The following is a 26,018-nucleotide window of genomic DNA, read 5'->3' as shown; positions in this document are numbered from 1 at the left end:
GATACAAATCATAATCTACCGATGCAAATACAACCGTGAATATCATCCTTTAAAACTAAAATAATCGCCTTCGTACTTCAGAGGCTTGACTTCTATGTGATAACCATCTCTTGCGCCATTGAGTGAACCCCAAACGATTAAAACCACTTCTACATTCATTGTGTTTGTGTATGTCGGAGGATATGCATCAAACACTTCGTTTTGAAAAACTTCGTATATTTCCTTACAAACGTCTACAACTATCCCCTTACCGTGGTGCGTCCCACTACAAATAGATTTCCAATCGTTCTGTACTCAGGAGAAGAAGCTAGTGTGTACAAACCCACAACAATTCGTTTTTGTAAACGTGTGGCGTTACGTCAGAAATTGTTATACTTGCGCACATCTCTTGGCTCACTCGTATTTTTAAACTTTTCCTCTGTGAAAAGATTAACAGCATTTTCCCAAAATTTAGTGTGTTTCATGTATAAACTCCTTATACATTGAAAACAAGCATTTGTGTACTTACCACAGGCCAGTGCGTTCGGTGTCGTTTCAAATTCTTTTTATATAATTTGTACCTTGTCAATGCTTGTATTGTTAATTTGAAATATAAAACTGAAGTGGATGAATTGAAAGATCATCTCCGCGAGCTAGAATTAAATCTGTCACTTAATTCAACAGCCTCTGTTGGAAACCTCCGTTCTTTGATGGCACAGTTCCGATATAACAAACCCAGAAAGACAGTTGGCATAATGAATTGAGAGACTCCAAAGTTACGACGTCTCTATAGAACATCGCAAAGGTAGTAATCATGGAAATGCTGATGCTATGTCCCTCCGTCCCTGTAATTTGGAATGCAGACATTGCTCGAAAGCTGATACTAAAGACGACATTATTGATGTCCGAATAATGACAATAACATCAGACTGGGATCGTCGCAAAGGCTTTTTGAGTACAATGGAATAGTTAGAAGTTGGTATCTGGCTGTTTGCATTACGTATGGGAAAGCGAAGATGGGAAAAGTTGCCTAGCTCTGATGATTGTTCTGAAAGTATGAATTACCTAACCTCTTTTCGAACTTTGGAAGAAATTCTTAAGAAGGGGAAAGAGAACGCAAGAATCAAAAATATTGATCGAGTGGCGAAGATTTGATAAAGATGTACTATATAAGGGCTGCCAGATTGTGCAGCAGACACAGGTATAGTTAGAGTGCTGGGACTTTGGGAACAAACGTGGTGGAGGAGAGGGCACAATAGACTCTAGGTCGCGGTGCAAACCTCATACTAATCTATCTATCTATGGGTAGAGGGCTGCCATGTAACGAGTAAACGAGATATAAGTAAGAAGTTGTAAATCCGGATTATGAGTAATAAAGCGCTAAGTTGGTGGATTTAGAAATAAAGATAAGTGTATAGCCATTATATTGGGACTTTTGATTAACAATTCCGTGATCGAACTCTAGAAGAAGTTTCCAAGCAGACGGTTCATGACAAATACCTTACAATATTTTTTGTTTAAATAAATTTTGTTTGTTCTAAGATAAGGTTGTTTTGATATATTTTGTTTAAGGCTCAATGTATCAATTCTTTATTCTGACACAAGGTTATTTATGTATGCGCGCTTGTATGTATACACCAATCAAACAGGCACATTACTGACACAACCTAGTAATACACACCACACCTGAGAGCACCATACAGGATGCCACCACACGCAGAATAACACCACCAACCAACTAAAGGGATTGGATCATCGTTTCGCCGCGCATTCCCTTATACTGACACGACAATGAACCTGCGCTCTACCTTTTTCATCATTCTCCAACAATTTGGAGCGCCACATCTTTTGATTTAAAACCATCACCGTTCCACACACGCCGATGCTACATTCAGCGATCCCAATTTTGTTAATTTTTTATATAAAATTATATTTTTAAAATTTTATTATGTAAAATCGCACTAATTAAATTCGAAATAAATTGTGCAATCAAATCAACGCGCATTTTTAGTTTATTTAACAATTGGGGAAGCTGTGAGCTGTGTGTGTTATGAAACGAAGATACGGTGAGGTGACAAGAAATGAAAAGGAGTGTAAACACAAAAAATCAATACATACATACATATTGCGGTGGACCAAAAATATACATATACCTACATACATATATACCAAAAAAAAACCACAAAAAATAGAAAATAATACGCATATATACGGCATTCAATAGTATTGGGTCCATTCGATTTGGAAAGTTTACAAAATAATTGAAAAATTAGATCTTATTTCGAAAATAAATAGACGGTACAGTAAATATATAAATAATTTAAAAATAATTTATTAAAAAGCAAACATACAAAAAGCGCGATCAAACAAAAATGTTTAATTTGCATAATACACGCATATACAGTTGTATGGTCTTTTCAAAGTCCACATTGGCATATATCCCGCAATATCCTTTGCAACAAAACAGCAAGATTGCGTTCAAAAAAAGCGCTTTGCAACATCAAACATACATACGCACAAACAATTTGTGCATACTTTATAAAAAGCGTATTGATCTCTTCAACGAGTTCTCAATTGCACATGTTAATAAGTACATACCTACAAGTCAAGGTATTAGGGTGTACCTATATATATCAACATACGGGCATAAAAAATATAATTAAATAAAAAGTGCGCTTTTTAATAATATAACTAAATAAAGTATTGAAAAACAAACAAAATAAAAATTTAATATTGTAAGCAAATACAAAGCGATATTAATAAAACTAAATACGTATTTTTATCGGTACTAGAAATCAAAATTGAAAATCTCGACAATTTTTGGACACGTTTCATAACGCCATAGTAGAGTTTGGCAATTCAGATCTTACGCCAAATATAAACACTGCTTAGACCAATATGAAGCTACAAAAGCTATGTTCTCCGATCAATTAGAGCTAATAAAAACAATCGCACATACTCCACATCCGAGAGTAGAGCTACTATAAATTCAAAGTCGAGAGGCAAATTCAGACATCCATCTTGAGGTGCCCGCTTGTGACACAGAAACATTTTATGAAGGTTGTGAAGAATGACCGTCCTTCCAGATCATGTTTACAACCGTATACATCAACCATCTAAAATTATAACAAGCACAAAAATTGTATCACCTCCGATACAAAACTAAAGGTCAAACAGGTGCAATATTAAAACAGTTCGCACAATATTTTAATTTGGCTTGGGAAAACAAAATTATATTGGTCGATAAACAAGTATCGACACTAATAAACTTGCCTAAAATTCAAAAAGAAACCAGTGAAGAGTTTGTTAAACTACTACCCACAGAAAGCTGGGACCCAATACTGGTATATATATGCAACGCCGTTTGACCTGAAAAATCGTTACTTTTGTGGGAGCAATCGCTCTCATCTCAAAAAAAATGCCCAACGTGGCAACGAAAGATTTTCTAACACAGTACGAAAACACTGAATGAGTAGACACAAAAATTACTAAAACCACAAACTATCAAAACGACCTCAATAGAAGTTTCAACAAACCACAAGCTAGAAGCAGCAACAATACAAACAAAAGCGTTTACAAAACACAATTGTTCACATCCGAATAAAACAAACATACGTCATGCAAACTATGCACATGAGGGCATAAACTACAATCTTGCAAGAAATTTAAAAAATTAGAAATTAACGAGAGAAAAAATGTTGAAAGATCAAAAAAAGTATGTACAAATTGCTTGTCACATGCCCATACATATAAAAATTGCAAGAGTAAATTCAAAAAAGGCATCACTCAATACTTCACTACAGAACATTTCCCAGCTCACCCCAGAAGAGGGCATATATTAGTACAAAAAGAATCACGGGTTTATTCCCGAAAACCAGAAATCCGAAAATTTCCAAATGACACCATGTTGCTCTAAGGTACAAAACACTCAAACGCTACAAAATAGGGTATTACTACCCACAGCAGTTCACTGAACATCGAGGAGAACTCTACGAACTTACTTAATCTTCCCCAAAGCGGATAAGCGCATTCAAGCAGAAGCTGTAGTCTTGCCGCAACTAACAAATATGCAAGATATCACAGAAATAGTAAGCATTGCCAAAATATTTCACACCTAAAGCTAGCAGATCCCAACTGCAACACCCCCGCTCAAATAGATATTAAGTAGCGATCTCATACCTCAGATAATACTCGGGGGTGTTGAGAAAATTTCAAACACTCTATTGGCACAAAATACTATTTTTGGTTAGATTCTAAGTGGACTAGTTACGGAACCAGCTATCACCATGACAACTCAAAATGAGGAAATCTCAAAAGAATACCTTAATTCACAATTAACGAAATTTTGGGAGTTACAAGAAATCTCCTCCTTTTAAGTTACAACCCAAGCAGATCAGTATTTTGAAGACTTCTACAAAGCCACAACTACTCGATCAGATAATAGCCGATACGTCGTACGACAACCAGTAAACCCACAATTTTCCAACACTACACAGATGACCATATTAACCAAAATCAAAAAAATAATAATAATTTATCTAATCCAACTAAATTACTCAAATTTATTAGAAAATATTCCAACATAAAAGTTGTTGTACACTAATTTTTATTACAATATAATATTATATATACAAAAAGAAAAGTCTATCCTTTGGGGCAGAATGGCTTTCGCCAATTATGAATCCTGATTCAAGAATTATGGGGCGCACAAATGAAACATTTTCGCTTAGAAAAATAGTTCCAGTTCGCACACCTATTTACTGCAATTTCGCAGTTACAAATACCACAATGGGTAAACTATACACCCACAATACCAAGTCGAACTACACGGCTTCTTCGACGTCTCTGAAAAGGCTTATTGCGCACTCTCTATGTGAGCACACAAAGCGATACAGCGGTCACAATCTAATTACTAATAGCAAAAGAAAATGTGGCTCCTCTAAAACAGTAAAAATATGCGCTATGTGATATTGCCAAATTAGAATCTACAGTATATACGCATTTCAACCTGGCAAAATATAAATTATCTCGCTGCTCCGATTCCGAATTTGTTCTAGCCTGGTTAGACAGATCGCCATGTGCATGAAACACACACTATACTACTTGTATATATTCAATAGTACGTACACTCGTTCATGTCCCTCAGAATAGTATAGAAAATTCTCAAACTTATAGAACAACACAAAAAAAAAGTTAAGGGACCATCATACTCCCAAGGTGATACAATGACGCTCCTAGACTTGCAAAAGGCAAAGGTCGCAGTTATCGCGTCTATCTAAGCGCTCCTCAAAGCTAACCATGACGAATTTACCACATTACAAATGAAGCCGTTCTCAATTCACACATTCTCGTAAGATCATTCAAATTCTATATTCACAGCTCTAACCTCAGGGCAAAGGAGCACCCATTCTGGCCATATCTGAGTCATGCGTGGAGTTGCTATCTTTCATAAGGTAATGAAGAATATAAAGAAATTTCAAATAATTGCCGATAGTAAAGAAAAGGGACATCATAAACAATCCACATAACTAATCGACAAAAGAAAAAATAAATACAATCACTACTTGTTGTATTGCTAACTATAAAATCAAATAAACTCTCAGAATAATGCTGTTTTTCTCAAGCCTATACCAAAATACAAATTCCAATTTTGCTTCTTACATCTAATTTTCGCGCCCTCGACTACTTCATCAGCAGCACAGACAAAATATTCGACTAGGGTTTCCAGAATGGTTAAATGAGCAAAGCCTACCCCCCCACCATACATGTACACAAATCAAACTGGCACATTATTGGCACAACCTAGAAATACACACCACACCTGGGAACACCATACACGATGCCACCACACGCAGAATAACACCACCAACCAACAAAAGGGATTGGATCATCGCTTCGCCACGCATTCGCTTATACATATGATTACGACAACGAACCTGCGCTCCTCTTTTCTCATCATTCTCCAACAATTCGGAGTGCCACCATCTTTTGATTAAACCCATCACTGTTCCGCACACGTCGATGCTACATTCAGCGATCCCAATTTTGATAATTTTTTATATAAAATTATATATTTAGAATTTTTTTATGTAAAATCACACTAATTAAATTCGAAATAAATTGTGCAATCAAATCAACGCGCATTTTTAGTTTATTTAACAATTGTGCAAGCTGTGAGAGCTCACACAGTATGGTGTGATCCCTAATACATTGGGTCCGATTGTTATCACAATTGGGCAGGAGTTTAACTAAAATTGATAACAACCGTATCAAAAAAATAGTAAAATAGACAGACTCAGAGCTCCTTACCAATAAATGTGGGTAATTTAATCCATACTTAGGACTTCTTGGTTCTGAGCTGTTCAAGCGGCAACCTATAATAAAGTTCCTACATTGTTTGAATTGACTTTTTGTTGTATGTTATAAATCTTCGCACTAATGTAATTTTTTGGCAAACTTTTTTTAATGCTTTGGTAATTGCAAATGTGAGTTCTTTTATTTTATTAATTTTTTTTTTTTTGTAATTCTCCAAGAGTCGGTTATAATATGTTAAAGAATATAAAATTGATGAGATTAAGTTGGTATACTCGTAAGTTATTAACATACTATATCAGCTAAATGTCTCATGAGTTTTCCATTTATGGTTTTCTTTCTCTCTTAATAATAATAAAAATTTCAGTAGTTATCAAATTAACCTCACTAGTTATAAATAAAGTAAATGTAACTATATTTCAGAAATTTATTTCATGTCATATTGTTTGTTTTAGAGATATGTATGTATATATAATAATATTAATAAATATAATTATACTAAGTGGGAACTTTTTCTACAAATTCTCTCTTGGGCTTTAAGATTTAACCATGATTCAATAATATAAGGTTGTGTTGATAGCCCAAAAACAGTAACTTGTCAAAAGGGTTTTTATTCATAATGTCAAAATCAGCTTTCACATTAATCAAAAAATAAAATACACCAAAATAATAATAAAAAAATTAGTGTGTCAAGTACATTTGCAGCGATTGTTATGGAAGATGAGTTGAATGCAGAAGAAGCTATTGGTTGCGGTGTGAATTTATGAAATGGGCCCCACCAGTTTATCTAGCTTGAGAAATACTGTGGACAACTTTTTTCCTAATGAAAGCCTTCTAATCCGTCCAAACCTGATTAGCTTAAGAAAACTTTTTTAGAATAGCAAAATTATTAGTTTATGTGGTTTTCAATGAGGCAATAGTTTTCTCGGCATTGATCTTTTTAACAGTTGTTACTAGATTTTATAATATCCTTGAACATATACTTTTAGGCAAACCCAACGTATGCAAATTGCTCAAATGTATTACCAAAATAATGACTCACATCGCGCCCTTCTTCCAATATTCGATCAGTTGGGGATTCGAGCAATCATGGATCGGCTTCGCACCACTTTTCCTCTAGTTGAGAATACGCATCCTCAGGGACGCCGTACAGTGTACATCGAAAACACTATTGCTACTGTGGAGCATTTTATCGAAGAAAACCCGAATGATTTCATCCGCCATCGCGCTTAACAATAGGAGCTGTGCCCATTTGCTTTAAGGAAGACTTCGCGGAAGGATCTTGGTTTGCGGGCTTACAAAATCCAACTCGTGCAAATATTGAAGCCGAACGACCATCAACCAAATTGCAGCAAAAAGAGGCCTTTCGGCTGGAATTTATTCAAGCCATCCGCGGAGGTCACTTGCCCGAAATCATTTTTATAACATAATGGCGCACCCTTATACATAAATTATATAAGCGGCTTATTTCTTCATACCGATTCCTTCCAAAGCGCATCGACTTTATTTTTGTCACCCTTCATAAAGCCTTGGGCGATGTTCCTATGAGCTTCCACGAATCGCATATTGATTGTATACTGCTCTGCGTTCTAATCAATTTACCATTTTAAATATTTTTTCTGCATAATTTTAGCACTTTAGTTTACTTAAATGTTTGCGCACACCAAATTCACACAACTGATTTTAAATGAGTAACAACCGAATATTTTCTTGAGAATTCGCTTTTCAGAACACTCATTTTCAACCGAAATTCAATTTGAAAAAAAATGTGAAAATTGAATAATGAAGGTGAGATATAGAACACCAAATGTCGAATTGAAAGTGGATTTGCTTGAAATTCACTCGGAAGTGAATCACAGAATTTTTTGATTTCATGATTAAATACTAAATTTTTCAATTAATTCAAAGGTGTCTTTTGAGTGATAACTGATTCCGAAAAGATTGTAAATCATAAAATCATCAAAATGTACGCAAGAAATTCATAAAAACAAAAACAAAAAAGTTTTTGGACATCGGGGATTAAATTTTTCGTAAGAGGAAGCACGCTCTGAGGTAATACAACACTTGACTTGAATTTTTTTCCGAAAAATTTCATAAAATTTTCATAAACGCTTATTTAAAGCAAATATTAAAATAACTGTATAAAATAGATATGCGGAACAAATGTAGTGAAGTGTTAGTGTATAATAAGTTCATAATATAAAAGAAAAATGAACCATAAATCGAGAAAACGCAAGATAAAACTTGTAAAATTTTAAACCTAAAATGCATATATCTCGAAGTTTCCGGCGGCTATAGTTATATATATTCTTAATTTGGAGAATCTTCACTATCCAACCATACCCCTTTTAACCCTGAAATCGTGGGATGGTATACTAAAGCCGACCCAGTTTTGACAAGTCACTATTCAGAATACAGTCTCTAGTCTTTGGTTACACAATATTTTCTCAAATTTATCACCTCATCGTAAGCAGGTCACAAAATTAATAAGAATTCTTGTTTTCCATTTTGAATATACTGACACTTCACTTATAAGATTATCATAGATATTAATCAATTATCGGTATTTATATATTGTAAGCAACTTAAACACGTAAAAGTTAAAAAAAAACAATTTCAAATAAGTTTCGTAACTATTGTGATTCAAAGTCAACATTTTATTCTTATTTTTATTGGTAATTATACTTCTTGACTGCTATATATATGTTAAAGAAAATTTAATGTTTGTAATCGACATGTTTATTTTCGTTTAGGTTATATATACATCTCTAAATAACGAAATGTAACAGTTGATTATCTGCTAATTTTCAATTGAGAGATTTTTGTCACTTTTCTTTACTGAATAGCAAAAACGTCTCAAGTCACAAAAATTGTCTCTAACTTAAAATCTCAAATTTAGAGACTGGTGACTGTATCAAAATACTGACAAGGATGACATGATGCGAGACTCTCTCATTTTCTCTGATTTTTCTGTTATTCTCTTTCCCTGATTATTAAAATCGGGGAATTTCGAAAAGCTGATGTCAAAAAAGGCGGGATGCCAAACCCGCTAAAAATAGCTAACAAAAGCAGTGCGAAACGAAATTTCAAAGAACGACACAAATACTTTTGAATAACATGCAACTAAATTTTATTTGTTAATTTATTTTAAAACGTTCATTATAAAACCATGATCTTTTATTATGACTTGTATTGTTTCTTTATTATAATTTTTTTTATTTATATGCTACTTTTTTATGTTATATGATTTTTTAAAATTTTTGTAATATAAATACAAGTACATAGGGATGTATATGCGTTATATAGGCCAACTCGGGGACGGAGCACCTAAAAATAATATCGATATGCAAAATACCCAATCCATTTTCGTTCGACAGTGGCATGATTGGCAATGTTACAAAAAATGTGTTTTTTGACTGCTCTCTCTCGATTCAAAGAGTCTCGCATCATTTCATCCTCGATACTGAATTGCTCTTAAGTCAGATCAAACCCCCATGCCGAAAACACAATCAATACATCTGATCATACACAACTTTATTAATCGATCCAAGTACCGACCAGCGTCAACTAATTTGATGCCATATGAACGATTTGATCTTCGGCAATCACGATCGAGTAAAGGGTATGGCTGACTTCGTTTCACATCAAATAAAATCAGCACATTTCGTTACAACGATAAATTGAATTTAATTAAAGTATGCCTTCGGATAAGCTACGAGTACAGGCAAAATTACACGAGTAATGTACGATTGGGGTTAGGGGTAGTCAGAGGAACGAAAAAATGAGAATTTTCAGTAATTTTTTTTTGCTATTGTATTAAATCATTTTATTTTACAAAAGTAGAAATATAGCATTATTATACAATGTTTTGACTTGAAGTCACGAAAATTTCAAAAAAAATTTAATTTCCAAAGCTGTCTGTTTTGACCCAGTTCCAAAAGGTCCTTGCAGTGACAATCATAAGTCCTTGGAGATTCATCTAAAATCAATCGGATAAAAAAAATTTTTATTATGTCTTCTAAAAGATGTATGAATTTGATTGAAATTTTGAGAAAAACGCACTTAAAGTTTTTGCAGCTGCCGCTAGCTACCTGCCCCCGAGTGATCTTGGTTATTTGTCGAATAACTCAAAAAGTAATTATCGGATCAGCTTGAAATTTTCAGAAAATTTTTTCAAGATTTTACACTTAACGAAATATCATAAAAAACGAAACAAATTGATTTTTGAAAATTCTGACTACTCCAAACCCCTGGAATCATGTGAAATATATTCACCTGAGCGATTGGTTAAAGATTGCGATGCGTAAAACAACAGTGTCAGCATATATATGAAGCTGAAAGAACTTAATAGATATTTATAGAAGGTTTAGTTATTTTGAGAACATATAGTTAAAATTAAAAAGAAAACATAAATACACATTATTCTTGTTCCATACATTTCATATTAAAAAGTAACAAACACGAAGTTTGAAGCACCCAGAAACGTCGGAAATCTTACAAAATATAATATATATAAAAATATAAATGATAAGCGTGACGAGCTGAGTCCATTAGCCATGTCCGTCTCTATTTACGAGATCGTCCCTTAGTTTTTAAGATATATATTTCAAATTTTCATTTATTTCATAACAATAATTGCATGATATGTTATAATTTAAAGTTTTGCTCCTGCAGACTTTTCAGCGGTGACCTATATATATCCTACCCGGGCCCTATTTTTTTCTCTACTACCCGGATAATGTGCATATGTATATGTCAAAAATAATCGATAGGTCTATTAAGTAAGGAATAATGACCCATTCACAAACAAACAACTTTCACAACAACTTTCCTTACTTTGCTTGACAGTTCAAATTTTAACAACGAAGCGACATTGCAGAAACCTTCTATTTGTGTTCTATATGTTACTATAATGGAGTTTAAGTCTTAAATTTTAAAAATACAAAAAAAAAGTTGTATTTTCATTTGTCATTTCAACCACTCACAATAGTAAAACTGATCTAAAATATGCAAAACAAAAGTTGGTAGTATCAAAGAAAGCGGTGAGACCACTTTGATAGGAAATCCGCATACTCTCTTGTTTCATTCCAACTCGGTAAATTGAAATTGAAGACAGCTAATAAGTAAAAGTACCCAGCAAGTCAAATGCAACAACTACCGAAATTATTTGTTTAGGCTATCATATAAAGCGGACAGTTTTGACCAATTTCGTGTATTCTTTATGTTAAGCTTGTTTGAGCGCAACTTTGACGTAGTCCTACTTTAACAATTTGGTAGTGCTACCAAAAGTTTACAACACATTTTTTGATTAAATTTATTAAGGAAATAGTTAACTGTATCAAATCATTAATGATAAATGCTGGACACTTGTCTTCATTTCTAAGTATATTAACTTTACTCTTTATTACTCGTTATTCGGGATAACCACTTTTTACTTATAACTCTGTTACACTTTACCAAGTAACGCTCTAATATGCTGCCAATCCGGATGCCCTATATAGTAGTTCGCACTCGAACATTTTGGCAATTGGAAATTTCTATCTCCCCATAAGTCTGATTTACATATCCTAGATTAGACATATTCGTGGCACCCCACGAGTTACCTTCAATTTATTACTAAGTGTTCCAAAGGTCTGTATGCTATACACTCAGCGATATCGTTTATTTATTTGGTATAATCCTTCTCAACTACACAGTAATTTAAGTGAAAACAATTTCTACCATTTTGGATTATATAACGCTGAGTCTCCTTCAGTAAATAAATCAGAGTTCAATGCCTTGCCGTATTTTACCTTCATTATATTACTCAAAATTTGGGTTTACTGTCTTGTCATAGCATGTATGTCTCTCATCTCGTCTTTTGCGATATTGTTGGTTTCCTTTGCATTCCCTCCTCCATTGGCGATAATTTCAAGCTTAAATTCCATCGGTAACCGAATTTAATTATAAAAAATTAGTAACTTGTAGAAGTCGGGTTTATCGTGGGTGTCTAGAGTTGATCCTGGGAGTGAGTATGAGTCTTAAGGCCTGAGCAGGTCATAAAATCTCTCCGTCTATTGTATGTATTGCATCTAACCAAGGTGGAGTTTGAAACAGAAAAAGTCTTCCGGGCCCGGGTTGGACTCAATGCCCTGCTGTTAGGTGTTCCTCCAGTGATCTCAAACTTAACCTCAAACTTACCGATCAAAACTGAGTTAGATCGCGCAACTTTGTTCTGGATTCTGTAGCAAGTTAAACTCCTTATCCAGAATTGACCAGAATGTCTTAAATGCACTGTGTCCCCGCATGACTCCAACCACCTCTTTGCATGACCAATGAAACACACTCATACAACACCGCTCTCCTAATGGTCCGACCCCGTTAAAACAGCCCGCTTCCTGGGCCTACCGTTAAATGACTTCGATTACAACCAGCTTGAACTTTACCACCCAAGCGGGTATTAGATAACTGCTACAACAACAATTATTCTGGCTGCAAATTTATGTACAGCCGACCGATAAGCCATCATGAATAAGGATACACAGTATCCACCGCTTAATTGACACCTGGTTAATTGATTTTGCCGCTTATTTCAATCCCCTCATCGGTCAAAAATATATTACAATAAACAAAATATGTGTAAGTTTTCCCGCTTCACTGAATACGGTTTATTGGTTTACCCGCATAATTTATTAAAAATTTTTATTATTGAAAAAAATATACCTTTAATTTCCATCGGTTAATTGCACCAAAAACTTTCGTTAAAAAATTATCTGACATTGATAAGGCATATCTGCTAGGCAATTGAAAACATACATCTGTATGTTTATTGATGCAAATATTTTGGAGGATGCTGCTTTTATCTCAGATCGTGAGTAGCAAGAGAAAGAAAACGATCCTTTAAAGCATCCGTCAGTTCTCGAAGTTTTAAAATACATACAAGAACTTCAAGCATATTTTTATTCAGAAAACAAGTTTTTGTGTGAATTAGAATATATGGTAACGAATGTTATTTCACGTAGATTGAACATTCATTGGTTGATTGATACAAAAAATGTTACAGACTTCATCAGTTAACGTTTTAAAAATGTAAGCAACGATCTCTAATTATGTGAATGCAAGTACTGCATTTATACAATAATATGAATTGTTTTTGTTCCTTAAGTTTTGTTTTTTTATAACAATGATTTCTAAATATATAAGTGCATTATCTGGTTTTTGTTCCTTATATATTTTTTAATTGATTAGGTCGTCCAACTTCACATTCACATGTGCCTTCCTGGACCCTCGAGTTATTCAAGCAGCCCAACTTTACATTATATGAATGTCTTTCTCTCTTTAGACGTTTATTCAGTTCTACTCCATGCATTGCATTATTAAAGTTAAGCACACATAGCACTGTCATTTAAAGAATCTGTTTAATAGGTTTTGCATACATTTGATTACCGAACGCGGAACATGAACTATGTAGCTGTGTGACATTTCAAATATAGGCATCGCTGTTTTCTTTTTCTCTCTTCTCTTATTGCGTCTGTTGTGACATTTCAATTCAAGATTTTCACATTTACAGGCTCTTACAAACATTAAAAAACCACTGAATGCGCTGTGTGAAGTATAACTACGACTACATTTAAAATGCAATGTTTGTTTTTCTATTATAAGCCGGGTTTCAACTCTACTCAGTTGAATTGAAGTTCTAGCAATTCAACTTTGGGTCAACCCAACTCATTTTGGTATTACGAACTTCACCTATTTTGAGTCGAAGTTTCATTGGTGCTGCCAAATGAAAAAAAGAAAGATTTGATAGAAAATTAAACTGCTGAAAAATTTTAAACGAAATATCGAAAGAATTCAATTCAAATCCAGTGGAACTTTCTAACACTAAGTAAAGATAGCCATACACGACACACTTGTGTTTTCGATCGGTATGACTTTTTTCGCCATACATGAGTTAGACGGTACGGTAGAAGCGGTGGTGAGTGTTTATTTACATTGCGCTTTCATAAGATAGTTCGTATCAGCTGAAGGGAGTAATGTCGGTGACTGTTTGAGCTATTACATATCCATTTCACGTTCGTCCTTCAATGGTTAAACATGATACAGATAAGTACAAATTACCGGAGAATGGAAATATGCAAAAATGCACCGAAACTTTTTAGTTAACTCGCTATCAAAATTAAAGAGTTGAACCATATGATGGCTGGCCAACGCCATAAAAATCAAGCAATGCGAGATGTCGTTAGCAGCATAGTGTGCCTGCATGAGAGGGTTGAGAAGTCCGAAAATTCTTCGAAGTGAATAATGGTGGGGAAAGCTTCTCAAGTATTTCATATTTGTAAAGAATCAACTATCCCAAACTATCCGAGAGGAATCATCTACTTTCCACTCACGAAGAGGCCAAAAAAACGTAACTTTCCTACACGGTTAAACCCAGCGACGCAACGAAAAATAGGTAGACATTGTAAAAAGAGGAAACCGTTCGAAACGAAAATTAGATCAAAACCAAATGCCACAATAGTCACAAAAAAATAGGGTTCATCGTATGCAGTTACCCTGAGGAAAATAAAAATTGACAGCGGACTAGAGGAACTTAGTTCAAATGTAACCTTTGGAAAACTCTAAAAGGAGACCGTGCGTCATCATCAATTGAAGAACCAAGCAGACAAGAGAGCCGAATCATTCCAAAGTGCCTTAGATAGAGTGGTTGGCAAAATGGCTATGATACAACCTAAAACCCACAATATCACGATTGTGTGCAAAGACCTCGACGAAATAACTCCCCCGAAGAAATTTGTAACTCATTGTAAAAGGAATGTGGGTTTCAAAATCTGGAGAAAACTAGCACCAATAGCCTACGGAAAACCGTAACACTCGTATGGCTACTTGCTCAAGATATCAAGGCCGCAATTAAGTAGGGTAGAATAAAGATTGGGGGGGTCAATCTGTCGCTTCCGGGAATATTCTTCCTATATAATCTTAATCGAAGATTTCCTCCTAAAGTTATATTTGGAGAAAAAACGCCGATTATAATAGCGGGCGATTTTAATTCACAGTCAACTTTATGGGGCAGCAGATGTACAAACCATCGCGGGTGGCTTATTCTAGAATTTTTGAGCGAAACGAATCTCACAATAATGAATAGTGGCACTTCAAACCTTTAACAAAAAGGATATAAAGGGTGTTCAATAGACATTATGTTCGCAAACGACTCGCTTAACAGTGGGCAGTGTCAAGCATGTACACAGAGAGTGTATAGCTTAATTTTCATGTTCCCGAGGGTTGGAACTCCTGAGCAGCAACACTTCTCGAAAGCGAAACTGGAAGCAACAGGAGATTGATAAAGATCTGTTTTAGCTAGTCTGGAGTGCATCAAAGGCACCTATTTAGTATCCGCAGTGCAAAAGGAACTGGTCGAAGCATGCAATGCAACAATAAGCAGAACAACACATCAGAACAAGCGAGGGTCAGTACATTGGTGGAATAAAGAAACTGTCACGCTGAGAAAGCTCAGCCACACGTCGCCAACAGCGGACCCAGGGCACATGTTTGTCGTATATGACCACTTTAAACAAAAGTTTTATTACCAATTAAATGGCTTTTAAATAATGTTTGTTGCAAATTCAGAAGGTTGTTTCGTTTAAATTAGGAATTATCTTGTTTTATACTAAATGAGATTGTTAACACCAGCACTTACTTGACACTTTCACCACTGAGATTAAATTAATATCCGGAATAATTGGTTTTTGTATTTTCAAAAAGTTCAAACAATTTATTTCTTTTTTAATAATTACAAAAGGATTATTTCAACGCACTCACTCCCTGATCGCATACCAGTGGAGACGGTGTAAATTTATATAAAAAAAAATCGATGGAAGAAAACGAAGTGACTCGCGCGCCAAAAGAAAATCCGTTGCTTGTTGCTCGAAAGTCGCTGAGAGAAAAAAAGAGTTGCGGAACGAGTCCGGTTTTGCGAAAAATATCATGTGGCGCTCAGTGGGCGATTGTGGCCAAGAATCGGTAGATTCGGATACCGTTAAAATTGTTTGAGGATTGTGACCATTTTTCTAAGTGAAGAAGAATTGGGATTTTCGCTTGTATCATAATTGGCGAAAGCCATCCTGCGGGGTCAAAAATGTTATTGCGGATAATGCGGATATTGATTTAGTAGGATATGAAAGCTGATCAGATATCGCATTCCATTGGATCCCCTGTATTTTTATGTTGTACTGCCCTTTTCAAATTTAAGGAAATTAGTGTACAACAAATTTTCTTTTCGAATACTTAGTAATGTATCTCGATGATTTGGTTGAAATATAGATATTTGTGTTTTTAACACTGGGGTTGTCAGAAGAAACTCTGACATGGTTTTTTGTGCCAATCTGTAGAGTGTTGGAAGGTTGTGGCTTTGGTGGTAGTCAAACGTACCGGCTATTATTTGATCGAGTAGTTGTGGCTTTGGAGAAGTCTTTACAATACTGATTTTCTGGGGTTGTAATTGATATGAGGGGGCGTTTTTCTAACTCCCGAAGTTTCCTTAATTGTGAATGAAGGTATTCTTTAGAGTATTCGTCAACTTGATTTGTTGTTGTGGAAACTGGTTCTGGAACTAGTCCACTTAGGATCCAACCGAAAATAGTATTTTGTGTCAATAGTGTATTTGAAATTGTCTCAATACCTTCAAGTATTATCTGTGGTATGAGATCGCTGCCTAATAGAAGGTCTATTTGAGCGGGAGTGTTGCAGTTGGGATCTGCTAGCTTTAGGTGTGAAACCTTTTGCCAATACTTCCTATTTATATGATAGCTTGGGAGCATATTTGTTAGTTGCGGTAAGACTATAGCTTCTGCTATAATTCGCTTATCCGCTTGGAGGGAAATTAGGGTAATGGGGCAGATTTTATTTGAGTTTTGGACCACTCTTCCGCCCATTCCCGTGATTTCAAAGTTGGCTTGTTTTGTTGGCAGTTGTAGCCTATTTTGTGCCCTAGACGCTATGAAAGATCGTTGTGATCCTTGGTCTATTAAGGCCTGCTATGGGTAGTAATACCCTATTTTGTAGGTATTTTGCTGTGTGGCGTTTGAGTTTATTGTGCCTTTGAGCAACATGGTGTCTTTTGGCAATTTTCGGGATTTTGGTTTTTAGGAGTTGTTGTTACAACTAAACCTGTGGTTCTTTTTGTATAAGCGCTTGTTTGGGGTGATATGGGAAATTTGCTGTAATGAAGCATTGAGTGGTGTCTTTTGTGACAATATATGCAATTGAATTTGCTTTTGCAATTTTTATATGTATGCGCATGTGAAAACCAATTTGTACATAATTTTTTTGATCTCACGAAATAGTTTCTTTCTATAATTTTTAATTTTTTGAATTTCTCGCAAGATTGTAGTTTATGCCCTCTCGTGCATAGTTCGCATGACGTATGATTGTTCTGTTCGGAAGTGAACGATTGCGTTTTGTACAAGCTTCTGTTTAATTTGTTTTTGCTACTAGCTTGGGGTCTATTGAAGCTTCTTTTTAGGTCGTGTTGTACAATTTTTGTTTTAATTAGCTTTTTGTCTACCCTTTCAGCGATTTTGTACTGGGTAGTTAGAAAGTCTTTCATTTGTTGCCATGTGGGGCATTTCTTTCGTGATGAGAGCGATTGCTCCCATAAAAGTAACGATTTTTCTGGTAATGCGGCAGTGCATATGTTTACCAGAATAGGGTCCCAGCTGTCTGTGGGAATATTTTGTGTCGATAAAACCGACAAACAGTTTGAAACAGTGTATTGTAGTCTTATAAACTCTTCACTGGTTTCTTTTTGAATCTTAGGCAAGTTTATTAGTGTCGTTACTTAGTTATCGACCAATATTCTTTCATTTTCATATCTGGATTTTAGAGCTTCCCAAGCCAAATTGAAATTGTCGTCATTTAGTGCGAACTGTTTGACTATGACGCCTGCTTGACCTTTTGTTTTGTATCGGAGGTGATACAATTTTTGTGCTTTTGATAATTTTGGATGGTTGATGTATACGGCAGTGAACATGTCCCGGAAGGACGGCCATTCTTCATAACCTCCATAAAATATTTCTGTGTCACATGCGGGCACCTCGAGATGGATGCCTGAACTTGCCTCTTGACTTTGAATTTGTGGCAACTCAACTCTCGGATGTGGAAATCATAGCTTTTGTTTCTTCGTACTGGTCTAAGCAGTTTTCGTATAGTGCGTAAGCCGATGAATTAAAATCGTGTGGTAGATCTGAATTGTCATAATCTACTATGGCGTCATGAGCAGTTTGGAGACGAGTCCAAAAATTGTCAATATTTTGTTTTTTTATTTCCAATAACGATTCAGAGATGTCCAGAATTGTTTGTGCGTATGTAATAGTTTTATTTTCTAGGGCAATTGAGAGCTCGTTGTAGAGATCAATGTGCTTTTACTTATTTGTACGCAATCCTTCTTGTCTGTTCAAGGGGTATTGCGGGATGTATGCCAATATAGACTTTGAAAATATGTGTATTTTTGTTTTTAATAAATTATTAATTTTTTTTAATTTTTTAATATCTAGTAGTGCTATCTTTACCACGTTTATTGTTTTATTTTTCATTTAAATTTACAACTTTGTAATTTTGTAAATTTTCAATGTGTAATTGACCCAATGTATATAGGGCATAGATTATATGCCGTATGTATAAATATGTATGTTCGCACTGCGAAGAGAGCGCGAAGTGAATAATGTGCAGGTATTTTCCCTTATCCACTTTGTAAATATATTTTTGTCTATATATATTTGTTTAGTAAACATATATAGAGATAATATGTAAACGTTAATTCGATATGCATATATGTATGTTTGTCTGTTGTATTTTTATTTCTTTCTCTGTTTGTTTTATGTTTGATATTTTGCCTTTGCTTACTTATTGAATGCAATTCTGCTTATTGCTATATTAAGCATAAGGGGTATTGCTGGATTAATGTGCAAGTGTGTACTTGAATTGGTTTTTTTTTTTGGGTCTTGATGGTGTGTTTGAACACACGAAGGTAAGCTATTAATTGGGCAATAAGTTAAGATCCATTTTTTTTTTGTTTTTTAATATTATATATAAGCATGTATTTTGATATACACTCGGAACTGTGTCAGTTTGGAAACCGTTTTTTTATGCTGTTAAAACGGATTTTCTGTTACAGGTTTTATATTATAATATATAAAACTGAAATTTTTACATACATATACGCATAAAATAAGATATGTAAATGAAATAAATACGCTCACTTTGTAGGGTATAAGGTTTTTACATATATATACTCCTTTTGTGCCAATTCGTGTGTTTCTTCTCCAGCTGCTTACAGGTATGCTTTGTTGTTGTTTTTTGTTTAAAAATTCGCGCCCGTTTGTTCTATTTATATTTTGTGCTTAGGTTTCGCGGCCGGTTGTGTGAATTTTTGTTTCTTTAAAATGTTTATATGTTTTTTGATATACATATATGTATGTATAGATTAGCATTGTATCTTTGGTGAGTTTTGTGTCTACATTTTAAAATTAATTAATTGTTATTTTGTCACTGCACCATTTTTAACATTTTTTGACTTAGTTTACAAATTTTGTTACTTTTTTTGTTGTATCACTGCACTGCACTTTGTTACTTGTTTGTAATAATTATTAATTGTGTTTCTTAACACAGTTTTGTAAAAATCCGAAGGTGCCTTTCGGTAAGGCTCGAAGGACCATATGTTAAAACCAGCACTTACTTGACACTTTCACCACTGAGATTAAATTAATATCCGGAATAATTGGTTTTTGTATTTTCAAAAAGTTCACACAATTTATTTCTTTTTTAATAATTACAAAAGGATTATTTCAACGCACTCACTCCCTGATCGCATACCAGTGGAGACGGTGTAAATTTATATAAAAAAAATCGATGGAAGAAAACGAAGTGACTCGCGCGCCAAAAGAAAGTCCGTTGCTTGTTGCTCGAAAGTCGCTGAGAGAAAAAAAGAGTTGCGGAACGAGTCCGGTTTTGCGAAAAATATCATGTGGCGCACAGCCCCATGGATCGCTGTATTAGCGGTCTAATAAGCGAATGGAAGATGGTATGTTGTGTTGTCCTGTGTGGTGTCATCTGGTGTGGTGTATTGGTGAGTACGTGGTGGGCATTATTAGGAAGCGCCAGTTTTTCCCGAGTAGAGTGGTGTACTTGGAGGAAAGAGTTTAACTCATTTAAATAGAGATGAAGGAACATTATCACAAATTATCCGATTCTTTGCTGCTGGTGGGTATCAAGAACGCATTTTAAATGATTTTATGCTGGGCCGCCGCAGACTTCGATATCTATGGTCGTTACAAAATTTCATATTAAATATCATTACTACGCAGTGTAACTGCAGAGGACTGAAACGTTTAGTGGTAGCTTCTATCTACTCATTATATTCGAAACACTTCCTACGGTACAGTAATTTTATTTTTACTGTTTCTAAATTGTAGCTTGTTATTTACTGTTGTGGAATGTGATGAGTGGAATAAAAATTAAAACTGATAAAAAGTTTCAGTACATGTTTTGAATTCTGATGTACGAATCAAAAATTTTATTTAGTCATCGTTCATTTTATCGGTTTTGCGTTTCAATTTATTTCGATGGGCCTCTAAAGTACTTTTGTATAATATAATTTTAAATAAAACATTTGAATAAAACGCAAAATGACATAATTATTTAATTTAAGGAAAAAAATCGAGATATTCCAAAAGAGTTCACTAAACGTAATTAATCAGATATGACCCCATAAATATGTAAATTTTTCATCCAATAAAATTTTGCCGGTTTTGAATGATTATTTAAATGTAATTTTGTGTTACATATTTTAAAAATTCTGAAATTTTTGGTTTAGTCTCATGAATAATAGTGGCTCATTTTAATTCAAATATTGGTTTTGTTTATATTTGAAAATCATTTATGGGAAAGCCTGTACCTGTCTGTCCTTGGTTTCCACAATCACCTCGTATACGTTCAAAATTCATTCAAGGGTGTTGTGAAAACGAATTCAGATTTGCTTAACTGTCGGAATTGCAAACCAATACTGTTTTTTAATGGTGATGCAGAATCTGATTGGATTTTGATATTTTTGAGCATATGCAAAAACCAATAACCGAATCAACTTTTTACTAATGTGACAAAACTTGGAAATGAATCAATTTGGAAATATTTGATAAATTTGAAATACTGTTCCGCAATTTTAGTTTTTATTTTATTGGACGAAAAATGTCGTTGCTTTTTAAAAGAAAGATTTAAGGAGTTTACAGTAATGTACTTGATGGCCCAGGGTATCGTAAGTGAAATTACATGCATGCTTGTATGTATTTTCATTTCTTACACCACTACATATTCAGAGCTAGCGTTCTGTTTTTAAATTCAAAATTCTGTTGTAAGAGTAGCAACATTTATCATACATATTTTTGAATGCGTAAGTGAGAGACGAAAATAAAGCTCTACCATTTTTCATTAACAATGGCCGGCATTATATGGGAAATAATTTTTCTGGTTAACGCTTTCGAAATATTTTTTTATCTTTTCAGTTTTGACAGTAGTGATAACCAAAGATGTGGTGATTGCTGCCCGACACGTTCGAACGTTCAAAATTAACTTGGTTTGAATCACAAAATTTCCCTCGAATCCGGAATATAAGGCCTGTTGACTATACCAAATACACAAAAAAAAATGATTGAAATACACAAAATTATTAAGATAACTCATTCTATCGGTAGCCCGGTTGAGGTTCTTGTTCACAATAAAAATAAAAAGAGTGTATCAGTACGTCCTAAAAGGCGCGGTCAAGTTATTGTTGATAACTCAAATGGGGAATCGGCGGAGCGCTAGTTACCAGACAGAAAAATTAAGGCAATATATCGGCATTGAATAACTTAATGATAACTGGCCAATATTGTATATTTGTATTTTGAATTGTAATAAAAATTGTTTCGTTCTTCTGATTAATTTTTGCACAAAATTTGAAGTATACAATTTCTTCACATTAACGTAAAATCTTTTGCTCGGTTAAGAAAAGTCAACAACTGAAATTTTAACATTTTGTTTGATTACCATATCATTTGTCTGGCAGCATAGCAAATGATTTACTTGGGTTACCCATATTATGGGAACCAAACAAACGATTGTAATTTGAAATTTCAGTACAATTTTTTACATTTCTTAACTTGAAAGCAAAGGTAGCCACCGTAGATAACATATGTATATACGTCAAGTAGCATGTTAAATATTGTAACGATCTACCTTTTGTAAAAATTGGGTACAAACTTGCATTCATTTATTTTAAAATATATATATAGTATTACGATACTTTAACAATTACCATAAAAATGTTAATTCCGTTTTATTCATTCTAAATATTTGCAAATTTTAGAAGAAAAATCTCAAGCTGAAAATGAAATTCTTTTAATTCTAATGAAAATTTAAATTACCTATTAAGTACTAAATTCATTAATTTAAAAATATTATTTTTGAATTAGCATGTATATATGAATATAATAAGCGACTATTAAAAATTAGTAAATAAATGTTACTTTTATTGTATAACCATCAATATTAGCTATCTATAAACCATTTATAAGATTTTTAACAAAAAATAATGTGAATATAGCATATACATAGATATATATAATATTGAAAACCATATCTAAAATTATTACTAAAAATGAATAAAAATAGAAAGGAAAAATAGGACTATATGTATAAACATGAAAATTAAAAAAAATACATCAATAAAATGTGGGATGAGCCACAATATAATATAATATTCAACAATATAACATGGCAATACCATGTCAGCAAGTCAGCTGATCCTGGCTTACAAGGAACGCTGAAACGAATACGACACAAAAGGGAACAGCGAATACATAGTCAACAGTTAGGCTCGAGGACGCCTGCTGTTATTATAAAAGACTATACAACACGGTTAACGGCCCTTCTCCTGCTGGCAGCCACCGCGTGCGCATCGTTCCTGCACATCAATCACCACACGCACGTGGCGGCCCACGCATACGACCGATTGGAGGACAGCTGGTGTTTTCGCGCATTCCAATCTTCTCAGCTTTGAGCGCAGCGCATAAAACGTTCCAATCATTTCATTTTCTTCTGCAAAAATCGCTATACCAGATAGCGTGGACGTGCAAGTGGCTGACAGTATAACGCCGCTCCAACGTGTTTCTACACGGTGTCCGTTATTCAATTCCGAACAACCAGCCTTGTGGTTCGCACAACTTGAGGGACAATTTCATCTCGCCGGAATTTCCGATGAAATTACGCAATACCACTATGCTTCTTCACATCTTGACGCCAGAGCCGCCGCAGAAGTGGAAGATCTTCTTTTGAATGTTCCCACAGAAACGCCTTACACTCGCTTAAAAGGAACACTGGTCGAATGCCTTACGCTCTCTCGAGAAGCACGACTACAGCAGCTTCTCGATCGAGAAACCTTGGTCGAACGCCTTACGCTCTCTCGAGAAGCACGACTACAGCAGCTTCTCGATCGAGAGACCTTGGGTGATAGAAAACCATCGCAATTTCTCCGACATCTCAGAAGCCTTGACAACACTGTTCCTGACAATATCCTACGAACTAAGTGGCTCAGCAGACATACGATGACAACGCAATCTATTCTTGCGTCCCAAGCAGACATGAATATCGATAAACTCGCATCTCTTGCAGACAAAATACACGATATCGCATTACCAGCAGCACAAATCAATTCGGTCCAAGAACCAGCAGCAACATCGGCAGTCGAATCACGCATTTCTCGTCTCGAAGTTTCAATTAATGAGCTAGGTTCCAGTTTTAAGAGACAAGTCATATCTCGTTCCCGTTCTCGTCATCGCTTTCGTTCGCGCACATCTTCTCCAGCACCGAACAACGACACGTGCTGGTATCATCAAAATTTAGGCAATAAAGCGAAACGTTGCCGGTCGCCTTGCACATTTCAGGGAAACCTACCGTCGGACCGTTAGTGGCGGTTAACGGCTCCTCACTCGAAACAAACCGCCTCTTCGTAACAGACCGTGCCACCAAAATCCAATTTCTGGTGGATACTGGCGCTGATCTCTTCACTTTTCCCAAGTCTCTCGCACCTTGGTCGCCGGAAAAAATCAACTATAATCTCACAGCAGCAAATGAGTCTACGATAAACACGTACGGTTTCATAACTCTATCACTAAACCTTGGCCTCAGACGAAATTTTACATGGCGCTTCGTAGTGGCGGACATAACGAAACCTATTATTGGCGCAGATTTTTTAGCACATCAACGGCAGTATCCTCAAACGAACTTTCTCAAGCACAAGCTGAAGACGAGGAACTTCAGCAACGTATACGAAGGGAACAGCACGATTCACTGAACTTACGACCATTCAAAATTCCAGGCTGCAATAAACCAATTTATTGCGGCGTTTCTAGTGACCTCATTCGTCCATCCATCATGAGGATATCGTAACTGTTTGACAACCAGTGACCGTTTCACCAGGTTTCCAGAGGCATTTCCTATTGATAATATTGGGGCCGAATGTGTCACTCGCACACTCTTCGCCGGATGGATATGCCGCTACGGAGTACCGTTACGAATCACGACCGACAGTTTGAGAGTCAACTTTTTAACGCTCCCGCTCGTCTCCTTGGCAGTAAACACATACACACCACCACTTTCCATCCACAGTCGAATGGAATGGTGGAACGTCTTCACCGTCATTTGAAGGATGCTATTCGTTGTCACGAAAATAACTCATGGGTCTACATGCTACCAATTGTCCTTCTTGGAATTCGCGCTGCCTGGAAGGAAGATCTTGGCGCAACTCCTGCCGATCTTGTTTATGGAGAGCCAGTTCGTCTACCAGGTGAATTCCTTGCTCCTTCGCCACGATCTGTTTTTCCACCATCCAATATGACAGAACGCTTGAGAAACTACTTCGCAGACCTCGTACCTCAACCTACCGTCCGACATGGTCAGAGGTAAACATTCATTTTTAAAGAACTATCGACATGTTCACACGTTTTTGTGCGTCGCGACGCTCCACTCCACGCATTCACTTCACCGTATGAAGGACCTCACCGAGTCATTTCAAGGCATGGGAAACATTTCATCGTAAACGTCAGAGGCGACAACACTACAGTTTCGATCGATCGACTAAAGCCTGCCTACCTCCTTTCCGACGATAAGCTCAACGACAGTGAGCAGAACAACGACGATGACAACAACACAACGCTTATTACATTAACTTCACCGGAGTCATCCGAATCTGGGACATCTCGATTTTCGTCGTCATCATACCGCCCATCAGAATCCGATTTCAGCTCACCTACACCGTTACCCAAGAGACGCGCTAGTTTCCGCTGAACTATTCACCTTCCTAAATTATCAATAATTTTGATAACGTACGAGAAGGGGTGTACTTTTGGGATGAGCAACAATATAATATAATATACGACAATATACCGCATGCGTATCGTTCCCGCACATCAATCACCACATAAAAATTAATTATTTTTTATTTATAAGTAAAAAGGTAACCGCTACACTAGGCAATGGTAACCAAAAATGTAACCCATAGCAAGTGAAGAGGTAACCGATGCACCAGTTCTCTGTAATCAATCGCTAACCATGCAAATAACCTATGAACCAGTTTTCTGTAACCTACAGGTAAGCATAGAAACAACAAAAACAAACTCTTTTCAGTAACAGATGGATAACAAAAAAAAACAAAATAGCTAATG

General features: G+C 35.4%; 1 long non-coding RNA gene across 2 annotated transcripts; it reads left to right on the top strand.

Moving 5' to 3' along the window:
- The first annotated feature begins 6,935 nt into the window (after nucleotides 1-6,935).
- LOC118682363 (uncharacterized) lies at nucleotides 6,936-22,620 on the top strand. Of its 2 annotated transcripts, XR_004978149.2 has the most exons (3): nucleotides 6,942-8,079; nucleotides 8,200-8,343; nucleotides 21,822-22,620. It is a non-coding gene; the product is annotated as an uncharacterized lncRNA (long non-coding RNA). The 2 variants fall into 2 exon arrangements; XR_004978148.2 differs by having other exon boundaries at nucleotides 6,936-8,343.
- Nucleotides 22,621-26,018: the final 3,398 nt, after the last annotated feature.

The sequence above is a fragment of the Bactrocera oleae genome, chromosome 5 (assembly GCF_042242935.1).
Source record: "Bactrocera oleae isolate idBacOlea1 chromosome 5, idBacOlea1, whole genome shotgun sequence".
Classification (NCBI taxonomy): domain Eukaryota; kingdom Metazoa; phylum Arthropoda; class Insecta; order Diptera; family Tephritidae; genus Bactrocera; species Bactrocera oleae.
The sequence above is the reverse complement of the archived record's forward strand: the minus strand, read 5'-3'. Positions and strand labels throughout refer to the sequence as shown.